Raw genomic sequence first — 14,773 nt, forward strand, 5'->3', positions numbered from 1 at the left:
AAAGCCTTCCCCTGAACCTGCACCCTGAATTCAGACTTCTAGCCTAATAGACTGTGAGAGAATAAATTTCTTTTTGTTAAAGCCATCCACTTGTGGTATTTCTGTTATAGCAGCACTAGATGACCAAGACAATGGGTTTATGTCACTGTTGTTATTATCAATATTATAAGACTTATCCTCAATATTCTTCTCTTTTTTATGGTTAAATTCTCTTATATTGAGGCAATTAAATATTGGTCTCACTCTGTTTAATTTCTCCTATTCCTGTAGTACAATCCCAAGGAACAGGTAAAGCAAGAGTGCAAAGGAAGCAGTCTGCATATGCATATTACCCAATCGCACACAATTTAACCCTGTAGTTACATGCTGTCGAGTCAATTCCAACTCACAGTGAACCCATGTGACAGAGTAAAACTGCTCCATAGGGTTTCCTAGTTTGTCATCTTTACATGAGCAGATCCCCAGGCCTTTACTCTCACGGAGCCACTGGAGGATTCGAACTGCCAACCTTTTAGTTAGCAGCTGAGCTCTTAACCATTGCACCATCAAGCCTCTTTAATTTAACTGTAGATAGTGGCAAAGTGAATATTTCCAAGGAAGGGCTGAAAACCTCTTGGTTGATATTCCTGAGTATAACCTCTAGTCTCTGATTGAATTTCTTTTTTAAAGGTTACTCTTAAAGTCTGGGAGCCCTGGTGGCAGACTAGTTAAGAGCTTGGCTGCTAGCCAAAATATAGGCAGTTCGAATCCACCAGCAGCTCCTTGGAAACCCTATAGGAGCAGTTCTACTCTGTCCTATAGGGTTGCTATGAGTCAGAATCAACTCAACAGCAATAGATTTTCTTTTTCTCTTGAAGTCAGAGAGACTAGTGTTCAAATATAGCTTTGTCACTTACTAATTGAGTAATTTTTTTCTAGTTACATAAGTTCTTACCTTGTATTTCCTCATCTGCAAATTAGGAATTTTAATACAACCTCAAAATCTTAAACATACATATGCAAAGCTCTGAGGTGGAAATTGTGATGATATGCCACCCAGATGCTCATAAATGTAGGCCTTGTTGCTACAGCTGTTTCGAAGGCTATCAGCAAATAGTCTTTAACAGTCAGTCCTCTCAGGGGTCTGCTGAGGTGGTGAATGGACGTGTATCAGAGCAGACTTCTCTCTCCATGTCCAAACCTGCTTCTTCCCCTCTCTTCTGTGATTGCTAATCCCAAGAGGACTCCTTAATAAACATCCTGCACACTAAATTCTCTCTCAGAACCTGCTTCCTGGGGAACCCAACCTATGACAAGGACAAAAACCTGTTCCTGGATTTCAGTAATTAGTAGTTGTTATTATTATCATTATAATTTTAAAAATAAGCAACTGACCTGGGGTTAGCAAACCTGACTTAGTAGAAGATAGGGAAACATACTAAACTGACACATGGTTAGCTGTTCCAGTAGAAAATCATCTAGGCTAAAACCTGTTGAGGGGAACAAAAATTTCTCCATTAATTACCGGGGGTTTCCCTATGTTAAGGAGTCCCTTGGTAGTGCAAAAGTTAAGGTCTGGGCTACTAAACAAAAGCTTGGCTGTTTGAACCCACCCAGTGGAGCTGCAGAAGAAAGGCCTGGTGATCTGCTTCCAAAAGGTCACAGCCACGAAAACCCTGTGGAGAACAGTTCTACTCTGACTCACATGGGGTTGTCATTGAGTCAGAATCACTTGACAGTAACTGGTTTGGTTTGGTTTTGTTTTGGCCCTTGTCTTAGTCATCTAGTGCTGCTACAACAGAAATACCACAAGTGGATGGTTTTAATGAAGAGAAGTTTACTTCCTCATAGTCAAAGTAGGCTAAAAGTCCAAACTCAGGGCATAAGCTCCAGGGGAAGACTTTTTCCCTCTGTCAGCCTTCTTCTCTTCAGTGTTCCCCCAGACTAGGAGCTTCTCTGCGCAGGGACCCCAGTCCAAAGGACGCGCTCTGCTCCCGGCACTGCTTTCTTAATGGTATGAGGTCCCCCTGTCTCACTGCTCACTTCTGTCTTTTATATCTCAAGAGATTGCCTCAGGACACAATCCAGTCTTGTAGATCCAGTCCTGCCTTACTAACACAACTGCCACACATCCTCCCTCATTAACATCATAGAGGCAGGTTTACAACATACAGGAAAGTCACACAGTACCAGGAATCATGGCCTAGCCAAACTGACACACACATTTTTTGGGGGACATAATTCAAACCATGACAGCCCTATGTTTGGAAAATAGAGAATGTATTCTATGCTTATTGAATGTGACAAATTCTGGCAGTATCTGCTATCACTGCTTCCACTTTGAAGAAAAGAAGTTTCTTGTCTAAGGACTTTTTGTTCATGTTCGTATCTGTTTGTGTGTGTGTGACTGACATTTTGACAGGCTGTCCATCTCAGTGGTAGGGGAAGAAAGAATGATAAAGATGTTGCCTCCAGATTGGAGTTTACCATTTGAAAATATAAAATATATTCAGCTTGAAGAGTTAATAATTGTCCTCCAAATATGTGGATCATTGACTTTTGTCTTCCCTCCCTGAGAAACTCTAACCTTAGGAGTCACAGGGGACAAGCCTCACACAGAAACACTGTGTTCAAAGACTTTTCTTCAGTTTTCTGCTCTCTTTAGAGGCTTAAATTTGGATTCCTTTCACCGTGTGAGACTTTGCAAGTCCTGTAATTGAGATTAACCACAGAAGTGTGATTGGCACAGAGGATGTTCAGGATGATGACCTCCAAGATAGCTTTTAGCCATGTTATAATTATTGACTGAATAATGCCGGCTTAACAAATCCATACCCCTCCCTCACTGTGCAAGTTTTATACTACGAACAGAAGAAACAATGGTTTGAATACTAAAACCCAAATAACCAAACCCATTGCTGTTGAGTCAATTCCTACTCATGGCAACCCTATAGGACAGAGTAGATTTGCCCCATAGGGTTTCCAAGGAATGGCTGGTGGATTCAAAATGCCAATCTTTTGGTTAGCAGCTGAGCTGTTAACCACTGCGCCACCACAGCTCCAGTTTGATAACCAGAAGAGGTTCAAGGTTTGATGAAGGATTTTCTTTTTTTCAATGTTGGAGACAGATAATCATGTACTTATATGCTGAGGTGAGAGATTGAAGATAGAGGGGCAAGAGGGCATAATCAATAGAGCAAGGTCGTTAAGGGAGAGAAAGAGACGGAATTCAAAGCCAAGGTAGAATTCAAAGCAAAGCCTTTGTTCAGAAGAATGGAAACTTCGCTGATAGGACTGGTACTTCCTAAAACGTTTTAATTGAGGGACTCTTCCCTGGCAGATGGGGTAGAAATATAATTCCTTTCACCATAAATGGGTACTATTGATATCAGACATATAATATGAGACATTTCCAGAGTAATAATTAGTAAGAAGCCTCGCCCTAGAGTCTATTCTCCAGCTTCAAACCCCAAGACCAACGTTCCAGCCCTTAGGCTGTTCTTATTCATTATTTTGAGACCTAGTATCACTGGGCAGAAATTACCTGTCAGACAGGGAGAACAGGAGGCCCTTCCTGGTGGTTATTTAAGTACTTCTCTGCTGTTAGCAGATCTGTGAGCTGGTTCTGGAACCCATTGCCTATCTTCTCGCTCGGTAAAGTTGTCCTGCTGCACACCACTATGAAACTTTTGGCATTCCTGCTCTTGACCGTCATGGCAAGCCTCCTAGTAACTAGCCGTAAGTCCAATTAATTATGCCATAATAGGATTGCAAAGTTTGAGGGAGAACTAATTAAAAGAAGGAGAGAAGATCTTTAAGAATTACTTTCTCCAGCTGCAGGACTCATTACTTCTCCAATCATGTGCTTTGTTCTGATCCCACTGTTAAGCCAAACACCTGGATCCCTTTTTGAGTAAATCCAGTTCCAGCCTGCTTACAGTGAGCTAAGTAGGAGGAGAGAATTATTAACTATCCAAAGTGTAGGTTTTCTGTGGATATCCATTCCACCTGACGTTGAATTGGAACTGATCTGTCAAAGTTGACTGGGTATTTGATTGACTTAGGTATAATTCAGAAGGTGTGGGAAGGAAAGAGATAGACAACTTGTCTGCAGTGCTGGTATTGATTGGACTGGGAAAGGCAAAGTCTCCACTTCAGTCAGTCTAATTTTAAGTTACTTGACCTTCCAAATCATCCTGTGCACATTTATGGAGTACAGCTTCAATTTTCCTCAACCTTATTAAGGCTTATTGGATAGGAGGAGGTAGTAGTTATTTTCCAGAAGGTGACGGGAAACAACTACAGTATTTTGAGAACACTAAAACAGTTTTAAACAAATGTTGGGTTTGGAGTCATTCTTATTACTGCTTTCTGACTATTGTTTGTGAAACAATTTGTGAGGAGATATTCCCTGGGTAAGGAGCCCTGGTGGCACAGTGGTTAAGCAATTGACTACTAACCAAAAGGTCAGCGGTTCAAACTCACCAGCTGCTCCAGGGTAGAAAGATGTGGCAGTCTGCTTCCATAAAGATTTATAGCCTTGGAAATTCTATGGGGCAGTTTTACTCTGTCCTATAGGGGTTGGTGGACTCTACGGTAACAGGTTTTGGGGTATTCCCTGGCTAAGGATCTAAAAACTGTCCAAATTTTCTTTCCCCTTTCCTCCACATGTGCTACAAATGTATTTCTACTTCAGAAGACCCTTCTACCACTACCTCCAAGAATGACACTGATGAGGTGAGTGTTTGACCTACACAAGTTGATTTTGTTTCTCCCCACAGACAATATTCTATCAGCCTAAACCTCTGACAATCATATGCTTTCTGGCACTTGAGAAGAGAATCTTGGCAGTGACAAGGTGCTGTACAAAACTACACCATCTTCTCACTTTTCGACTAGATCAAACATTAGCTCTCGCTCACCTTTGTATGCCACAGCAAAAATCATACCCTCAGACTTGTGGTGGACTTCCCAAGGACACTTATGGGGGTCTTTCCCCTGTTGCTCAAGTGAAGAGCTGTAGAAAAGTAGTTTTTCTATAAATGCTGTTTGACTAACCATGCAGTTGACAGATGATTATATAAAATATGTAGCACTCAACTCTTATCCCCTATAGAAAATTGGAAAGGTACATGTAGTCTAACATTGTATCAGAGAAGTGAAAGTAAATATTAGGCAAAATTTTATGCCAGTCTACAGAGTTACCATTAGTTTTGTAACGTGCGTTGGCTATTGACAATCTCATAGATTGTATTGGCATCCCTACACCAGCATACCAAAATGAAAAGGGAGCCGGTGAATCCCAGACAGAAGATTGTAGAGGCCCCATTTGAAATCAATTACAACAGATGATGAAGACAAGGTCATAGAAATGTGTATTAAGATACAAGCTCCATATTATAAAGAAGATTCTCATAACTTTAGAGTTTGTTTTTATTTGTTTGTTTGTTTTGTGGAGGTGAGGTGAGGTTCATATTACTCAACCTGTCTCCTTATATTACCTCATCAAAAGCTTTCTCCACAGGTGATCCCTTTACCACCACTTCTATCAAAGCCTATTAAGGTAAGTCTGTCTTTGGGGTTTCTTGATTTTATCCAATGCAATTAGATTTTCTAGTTTCCTGATAGTGGAATGGGAATGGTAAACAAGGGAAGTCCTAACATCTGTAAGTTTTTTACTTTCGTTGGGTTTCCTTATGAGACTCATATAGGTAGGCTGATAGAAAAATGAGTGCAAAGTGTATGTGGAAGGTAGCTTTTTTTGCCCCTGCTTTTATCTACACCCTTACTTTCTATAGCTTTGAGCCTATATCCTAACTTCTATGACATTTCTCCTCAGGAAAGGTAGCTGAGGGGCAGGTATGAATTTGGGACAATCACCAGGAATTTCAGGTTGGAAGTATAGGGCACTGGACAACTATGCTTGCTCCATGGCAATATGATGAGTTGAGAGGAAGAGAGAGGATTTCTTTTAAGAAGTCTCTTAGACTTTGGAGGTTGGGATCTAAAAGTAGGATTTAAGGATTGTTAGAAAGGATAAATCTGTTTTCTATATGTACCGTGGGTGACACAATGAGATAGTGGTGTATGGAAACACTCAATTTCTTGTGCTAGTGTCTATTAGAATTTATAAAGCATATGCTCTGGATCCAAGTGGTGAATGAAGCTTGGGCCATGGAATAAGGTTCCAAAATCAGCTGGACATAACACCCCAACCTAGACCTGTGTAGTAATATGGTTACTCTAAAAACAACTGGTTGGAGGAACTTCCATAGGATGATTGAGCTCTCAGCTAATATTGCCTATGATTTTAATAGTAGGAAGTCAGACCAATGTAGAATAAACAGAACTGGGGGAATTCACCAAACAACTTGAGTAACATCTGGTATAAGAAAGGTGTCTGGGTACACTGCAGACCTGGGTACACTCAGATTCCTTAGTGTCATAGCCATATCTGGTTAAGTCCAGACCATTAAGGTATATTCTAGGGGATGGAACTTGTTGTTTGAAGGCATTTGCAACTTGAACTTTCAGGTAGTAGCCATTCTCAGAGTCAGTCTCAAGGTATCACAAGGTGGTCTTTCTGTGATGACTCATATACCAGAAAAAGACTGGTAGCTGATGGAATAGAATCCATTTCCCAAGGTGTAGACCTGACAAGTGCTGAATCAGAGATTAGGACTGATATCTAAAGGAAAAATGGTAGGAAAGCTCTGCAAACATTGGGGACATTTGAGTAAAGAACTGTATCTCTCAGGCAGTTGTCCATCTAGATTGACTGGCAGCTCACTGCAGGGAGGATAGTATGAATTAATTGGCAGATTTTACCTGCTGGTTGGATATAATTTTCATACCTTATTTGCTATGAGTTGGAATTGGATGACAATGGGTGTTTGTTTTAATTTGGGTCCGGAACTGAGTTTGGCTGAATCTGAAAGTTGAAGGTTGCTGCCACTGAACTGGGTTAGTGATATGGGGACTGAAACCTCCCCTCTCTAATTTTGCATAACTTAAGACAGAACCATAAATTTTTCAGGGCTCTTGTTGACTACCTCTTTTGTCTTTGCAGATAAATGGTATATGGATTCCACCATTCTTAATTCCTGAGATACCACAGAACAATGGTTCAGTATAGATCTGAACAAGAATAAGGCAAATTTCATCCACTTTTTTCCGTGTGAATGTTACCCAGGTTGGCCTCTTAAGTTCATCCACCTCTTTATGAAACTCTCCCAACTCCTCTGTATACCCATTCCCCTTTATAAACACCCTTTTAATAAAGTAGAGAATAATTTTTGATGTAAAATCCTATATTACACCTTGTATAATTTTTTTAAAAAGAGATTTGACTAGATACCAATTCCTCCTGGCTTGGTTGATATTTAGGATTTTATCTTATACACATTACCATTTAGAAAATGTCTAATAAAAGTTTATACTCTGATATTCATCAATGCTCTTAAAGCCAAATTTGCCAAAATCAGGTATCTGAGCATCTCTTATTTGCAGGAAAACTTTCTATAATCTATCCTCATAGGAAGAGCATGAGAGGTAGGCATGATTGTGGATTTCAGTCTCTTATTGCCTGTGAAATACATTTTCTACATTTAGGAAATCATGAAGACATGGTCTACTTCTCAGAGAAGGCACCTATGGTTTTGACCCTTCTCCCTGGAGATTGAGCAGGCAAGAGCTTTATTAGAGTTTAGGACTGAGATTTCAGGGAACTCTCCAATCATCAGGGGGTATATTAGTAAATTTGCAAGGAAAGAAATAGATCAGATAAAGAACTAAAGAAAGTTAGCACTGACAAAGCATATGTTATGCAAAGCACCCCATCATTTTCTAACTCTGAAGGGACCTTAGTCCAATTAGCCTCATTTTCCATCACTTGAAAGAAAGCAATATTAATTTTACATTGCTAAGAAAACTAATATTGAATATACCATGGACTGCCAAAAGAATGAACAAATCTGTCTTGGAAGAAGTACATACAGCCAGAATGCTTCTTAGAAGCAAGGATGGAGAGACTACGTCTCACATACTTTGGACATGTTATCAGAAGGGATCAGTCCCTGGAGAAGGACATCATGGTTGGTAAAGTAGAAGATCAGCAAAAAAGAGGAAGACCCTCAACCAGATGGATTGACACAGTAGCTGCAACAATGGGCTCAAGCATAACAACTATTGTGAGGATGGAGTAGGACCAGGCAGTGTTTCATTCTGTTGTCCATAGGGTCACTGAGAGTTGGAACCAACTTGAAGGCACCTAACAACAACAAGAAAATGAAAATATATATAGCAAAAAATGACAAGGGGATTAAAATGTATATTTAACATTATAGAAAATATATATATATTATAAATACATATATATTTAAATATATAAATTTTCTACTATATAAAACATTATATAGTAGAAAATGTATATTTAACACATAAAAAGACAGTAATAGAAGAACAGAGGAACAAAACTGGCATAAAATATAAAGAAAACAAAAAACAGATGTAAGTACTACCTTATCAGTAATTTCATTAAATGCAAATGGATTAAAAATCCAATTAAAAGGCAGAGATTGACAGAATGGATTAAAAACATGATCCAAATATATACTCTAAAAGTAACACACTATAGATTCAAAGACACAAATAGGCTGAAATAAAAGGATGGAAAAAGATATACCATGCACATAGTAACCAAAAGAGACATACAGTGGTTATACTAATATTAGACTTTCATACCTGCTGGGATTGTAAAATGGTGCAGCCAGTTTGGAAAAACTTTTTGGCAATACCTCAAAATGTTAGACACAGAATTATTATATGACCCAGTAATTCTACTCTCAAGTATACACCCAAGAGAATGAAAGCATATGTCTATACAAAAACTTGCACGTGAATGTTGATAGCAGCACTATTCACAATAGCAAGAAACTGGAAACAACACAAATATCCATTAACTGATTAGTGGATAAAATTTGTATTTTCTGTAAATGGGATATTATTCATTCAGAAAAAAAGAATGGAATACTGATACATGCTGCAGAATGGATGAACCTTGAAAACATGATACTAAGCGAAAGAAACCAGTCACAAAAGACTATATTTGTACGATTCCATTGTATGACATGCCCAAAATAGGCAAATCCATAGTGACAGAAAGAAGATTAGTGGTTTCCAGGGGAAAGACGGGTATGGGGTATGGTTGCTAATGACTAAAAAATTTCTCTTTGTGGTGTTGAAAATGTTATAAAATTAGATAGTGCTGATGATTGGACAACTCTGTGAATATACTAAAAGCCACTGGGTGAATTTTATCATATGTGAATTATATCTCAATAACGTTGTTATAAAAATAGTCAGTGAGCAATTATAGCCAATCATGATAATTTCAGGTAAGAAATTATGAGGCATTGAACTAAGGTAGTGACAGTAGGAAAAGAGACATTTAAAGTAGATTTCAGAGAGCTATCTTATTTATTAGATATGAAAAATGAAGACTTCAGGGTGATTTCTAGATTTTTTTTGGCATGAGAGACAGAATGAATGTTTGGGCTATTCTCTGGATACGAAATGACATGAGGAGGAGTATGCTTGGAAAGATTAGGTAGTGATGTCAGACTGAACTGATAACTTTGATGTGCCTATGAGTCATTCAGATAGAAATGTCAATAGTTAATGTGCTACATTTATATCATAGGGAAGAGTCCTGCCCAGAAATAGAGATTAGGAAGTTCTTTGAATAGAGGAGATAATCCTTGCATAACACATTGAATAAAGTAAAATAGGGGCCATTGATAATGAGCCCCTAGTTAGAGCCTGGAGTAGAGGGAGAGGATAACATGGAAAGAAAAAGTTTTTTTGTTTTTGTTGGTTTTTTTTCTTATTGTTGTTTTGTTTGTTTGTTTTAAAGTTCTGTTCTTGTCTGTCTCCTGAACTGGGAAATGACTCAGTGCTACATGGTTAGTAGATACAGGCTCTCATCACTCCTCACGTAGAAGTCTACATATGGGGATGAGCTTGGATTTACAGAAAGAGATTAGGAGTTGATCTTGCTCACCAAATCTCCAAGAAATCCACAGAATTGAGTGATCATAGCAAGTGCCAGCCAGATGAACAGAAGCAAATAATTTCACAATCTAGGAAGAGAGTGGATGCTTGGCACTGGGGTTATGCACTGATGTTGCTGTTAGGTGCCATTGAGTAAATTCAACTTGTATAGACACCATGTGACAGAGTAGAATTGCCCTGTAGGGTGTTCTTGGCTGAAATCTTTACAAGAGCAGATTGCCAAGTCTGTCTCCCACAGAGCAGCTGGGTGGGTTCGAATAACAGCTGAGTACTTAACCATTGCATCACCAGGGGTTAATGCATAGTCATCTTAAATAAATTCCTTGGGAGTAAATAGGATAAGAATTTTGGCTCCTGTGTCTCATGTCTTGCCACCAAATTGGCAAATTTACCTCATTTGTCACAGAACAATGGCTGGCAAGTATTACTTGAAATTCCAGAGAATTTTGCCACATTATTTTGCAGATTATTTCTTTCATGAATTCTTCACTGCTGAACTCAGGTGAGTGTTGACTGAAATTTGCACTTCATTGGTAAGAGAGTTAGGCTTGTTTTCTAAATAGGTATCTTTATTTAAGTCCATTTTTTTCCTCTATCCCATTTCTGTAAAAAGTTTGTATTATTCATTCAAGAAAAATTAATCCTTTCACTGTGTATGTTGTTGTTGTTAGGTGCAGTCAAGTGGGTTCCAACTCATAGTGACCTTATGTACAACAGAAAGAAACACTGCCCAGTCCTGCGCCATTCTCACAATCATTACTATGTTTGAGCCTATTGTTGCAGCCACTGTGTCAGTCCATCTCATTGAGGGTCTTCCTCTTTTTCCTCTTTTAACCAAGCATGATGTCCTTTTCCAGGGGCTGGTCCCTCCGGATAACATGTCTAAAGTACATGAGACAAAGTCTAATCATCCTCACTTCTAAGGAGCTCTCTGGCTGTACTTCTTCCACGACTGATTTGTTCATTCTTCTGGCAGTCCATGGTATATTCAATATTCTTCACCAACACCATAATTCAAATGCATCAATTCTTCTTTGGTCTTCCTCATTCATTGTCTAGCTTTTGCATGCATATGAGGCAATTGAAAATATGCCCTAGGGTAAAATCACCACAAAGTTATAAAAGCAAGGGGAAAGATTTTATTCTGTATATGTTCCAAGAGGCAAAAATGGGAAATGGACAAGCATGCTGCCAGAGCTATGTCTGTCTGAGTCTGATGAATATTATAGAATCCTCAATATATATAGACATTACAAATGGGTAAAATCATTAAAAGCTTCACCATTTTATAGATTGGCTAAAAACTGCTGAATCACCATGATTCTACATTTTTTATTGTCTTTCTTAATAATCTTTGGTACAAGTTTCAGTAATGACAGTCAGGAGGGTCTTCATTGGTCCAACAAATCTATTTTACTAAATGCTGATAGAAAAAGACAAGAGTGGAAAATATGTTGGTCTTTTGTGCTCTAAGTATTTGTTTATGTGAAAGGTTTCCTAAAAGATGTTTTCCAAGATTGTCCTAGCTATGGTTTTTGTAGCTCAGGGTCCAGTTGATATGTCCTTGTGAGTCCTTGCTGCTCCAGCTTGGTCACATTCTTTACACTCAAGGACAGGGAATAATGGTTCTCATTTTAACTCCTAAGTCACTCTCTCCTTTTGATCGGAGATTGGAGATAACCCATGATGATCAAAACCTGAACTTAGTTGGGCCCTAGATGGTGGCCATGGCAGGCTCTTTAAACTCACAATGCAAGTTTTCCACCAGATACCATCTAGTTCTTCACCAGGATCTTAAGAGTGATGTTTCCATCATTTGCATAGCAGAAATGAGCAGAATCAATGTATATCAACATTTTAGCCTGAGCCTTTCTTTTGTTTTTTAACTGTGTAAGACAACAGAAGATAAGTTTTATTATGCCGAATACTATCAGGATGTAGACTAAGAATATTCCTTGCAATAGTGATCTAGCCCATGAACTTATTCCTGATGGTAACCAGCCAAATAAATCTGTTGTTTGTGGGGTATTATAGTGTGTAACCAAGTAGCTTGCTGTCTAATTCTATGTATATCTTATTCTACTTCTCCTGTGTTATTTATTGAAATACAACAAGAGGTATTTGCTACAGCACAGACTCTGCCTTCTTGGGCTAATAAAAATTTAAGGCTATTCGTTATCTAATGCCATCTTGGCTGATGAGGTTAGAGATCACTGTTGTGTTTCCATTCCATTAGTAACTTTGTCTATTTGTCCCATAGTGATTGATAAGTTTCTTAAAGATTTCTCCAATTCAACTATAGTGTAAGTAGGAATTAAAGGTCTTAGAAATGACCAACCCCACCCTAAGTATTGGACCAATGGGTTTTCTTCTGACTTTCATTTTACAATACGTAACAGTTAACATTATCTTTCCAATATTTACTAGCATCATTACTATGAATATCTAAAGGTAATCCCTAAAGTTCCCAAAGTGCATTGCCCATGCATTCTAAACAAGAGATTGCCCACATAAATTCATTGTCAGTTGGAAAGGGATCATCTAAACTAGTGGTAACCAATCAAATAAATCAGGTGTTTGTAGGGGTATTATATACCTACACAAAAATATATATCCACCACACAAAAACATATATCCATAAGGAGTACACAAAGTTTGTCTAGAGAAAACTGAAGGTATAGAAAAATTTACATGTGACAACCAAGTTTCCAATACAGAATTACCATAATCTTCCTAGTCATAATTCTATATAGGTAAGATTTTTCAAACATTCATTATTATAAGCATGAGGACAAGGTAACTGATTATGGGTTGCAATTTCAACTAGCTTATTATTGCACTCTTCATACCAATCACCTAAGTGTCTAGGAGGGTATTGATATAATTCTATAAAATATCCGTCTTTATTACAAGGCAAACGAGGATATCTTTGAAGTAGCTGGGTGTCACACAAGCAATCATTTAACTGGATCTGAATAATATTAAAGCATGGTATTAAGGTGTTTGGGTTACAGAGGAGTCCATCACTTAACTCTAATTGCACAGGGCAAAACCTTGCTAGAGTTTAGAGTGGGAAGTGGAATTAAGTGATAATTTAACACAGGGGATGCCAAAGGGTCAGAGTTTTCTTTAACAGAATGAGTATTTTGATGACAGATCCAACACTGTGTCAAATTAGCAGCACTCACTGCAGATTGTAAAAATCGGACAAAAGCATTTCATTCTAAGTATCTATTCCTTTAACAAATAAAAAAGTAACTAAATAAATGATCAACCTCATTTTAAATCAAAGTGAATTAATAGAGATTAGCAAAATGATAAAGAACATAAATAACAAAGTATCTAAACTGTAATTTTAAGTCACTCATCCAAGGGAGGAGGTCAGTTAGTGGTTGTTTTGGGAGGGCTTTTGAATTTCAGATTCAGTCCTCCTGCTGATCCAGTCACCTAATCAGGAACTTTGGTCTTCTTTAACTGGGAAAGATGTACCCAGGATTTTACACCCTGTAATTTGGCAGCAAATTCATTTGTTAGTAAAACTAAATAGGGAACTTCCCATTTCAGTTCTAAAGAGTCCTTTATCTGGTGCCATTTTCAATACACATAGTCACCAGGTTCTGAGACATGAAAACCTACATAATTAGGAGAAGAAGTTTGAGCATAAGCATGTTTAATCACTTTTATCATTGGCTTTAGCATATTATATTAAGCTTTGATAATACTTTAACAAACTATTAGAGATCAAATTTGAATCAGGAATTACAGCATTATAAGGAAGAGGCATAATATGCCCAGTGACTATTTCAAATGAGGTTAACTTGTGAGGACCAAAAGGAGTAGATCACAGATTCATCAATACAATTAGAAGCCATGAGGCCATGTTAGTTTTGAAGAAGCGGTAAGCTTAGCTAATTGCACTTTTATTATTCCGTTGTTTTTCTTTCAACTAATCCTGAAGATTGTGGATTATATGGACAATGTAATCAACACAAGATAGGAAAATGTTACAAACTGCTGCCAAAATTTGGCCAGTAAAGTGAGAACCTCTATCACTACACAGGGTACGGGGTGTACTGTGAGTAGGAAGAATATTTTCTAACAATTTTTTAGCAACAAAGGTTGCAATAACATTCCAACAGGGAAATGCTTCTATGCAATGAGAATATCTGCATATCACGACTAAAACATACTTCTAATTTTGAACTGGGGGAAGTTGTATAAAATCCATTTGCCATTCAGTCATGAGTCACATAAGAAGCTGATATCGACCTTGAGGAGTAAAATAAGTTTTCCCTGCATTAAATTCTTGGCAAATAGTGCAATCTTTCACTACCTCATTCACAGCCCTCCAGAAATGACCCCAATAATATTTTTTTTATTCTTTGTAGAGGTTGTCTCTTCCTAAACAATCTTTTTGGTGGAAACGGCAAACTACAGGAAGATGTGATTCTTTTGGCAGGACCAGAGTTTGATCAGGTGCTATCCAAAGATCTGTGTCAGAATTTAGAGTACATTCCTCCTTTTCCTATATTTGTTGTTCAGAAGGAGGTGTAGCTTTTTGGTTTAAAGGTAACCTGTGCCACCTAGTGTCTGTTTTTTTTTCCTGTGGATGTATACCTGATTTCCATCCCCAATTCACTTTACATCTTTCTCTATTTCCAAAATGGGTGTACCTAGGACAGTAATTGTCTAATCCTGTTTCTTCATACATTAATAGAAGTCT

At 38.0% G+C, this 14,773-nt stretch overlaps 1 long non-coding RNA gene across 1 annotated transcript; it reads left to right on the forward strand.

Annotated features, from left to right (window-relative positions):
• Positions 1–3,449: 3,449 nt before the first annotated feature.
• LOC111820126 (uncharacterized) lies at positions 3,450–7,947 on the forward strand. The gene is made up of 4 exons (XR_002823667.1): positions 3,450–3,717; positions 4,676–4,716; positions 5,492–5,542; positions 7,049–7,947. It is a non-coding gene; the product is annotated as an uncharacterized LOC111820126 (long non-coding RNA).
• The last annotated feature ends 6,826 nt before the right edge of the window (positions 7,948–14,773 follow it).

The sequence above is a fragment of the Trichechus manatus genome, unplaced genomic scaffold, assembly GCF_000243295.1.
Source record: "Trichechus manatus latirostris isolate Lorelei unplaced genomic scaffold, TriManLat1.0 scaffold00027, whole genome shotgun sequence".
NCBI classification, from domain to species: domain Eukaryota; kingdom Metazoa; phylum Chordata; class Mammalia; order Sirenia; family Trichechidae; genus Trichechus; species Trichechus manatus.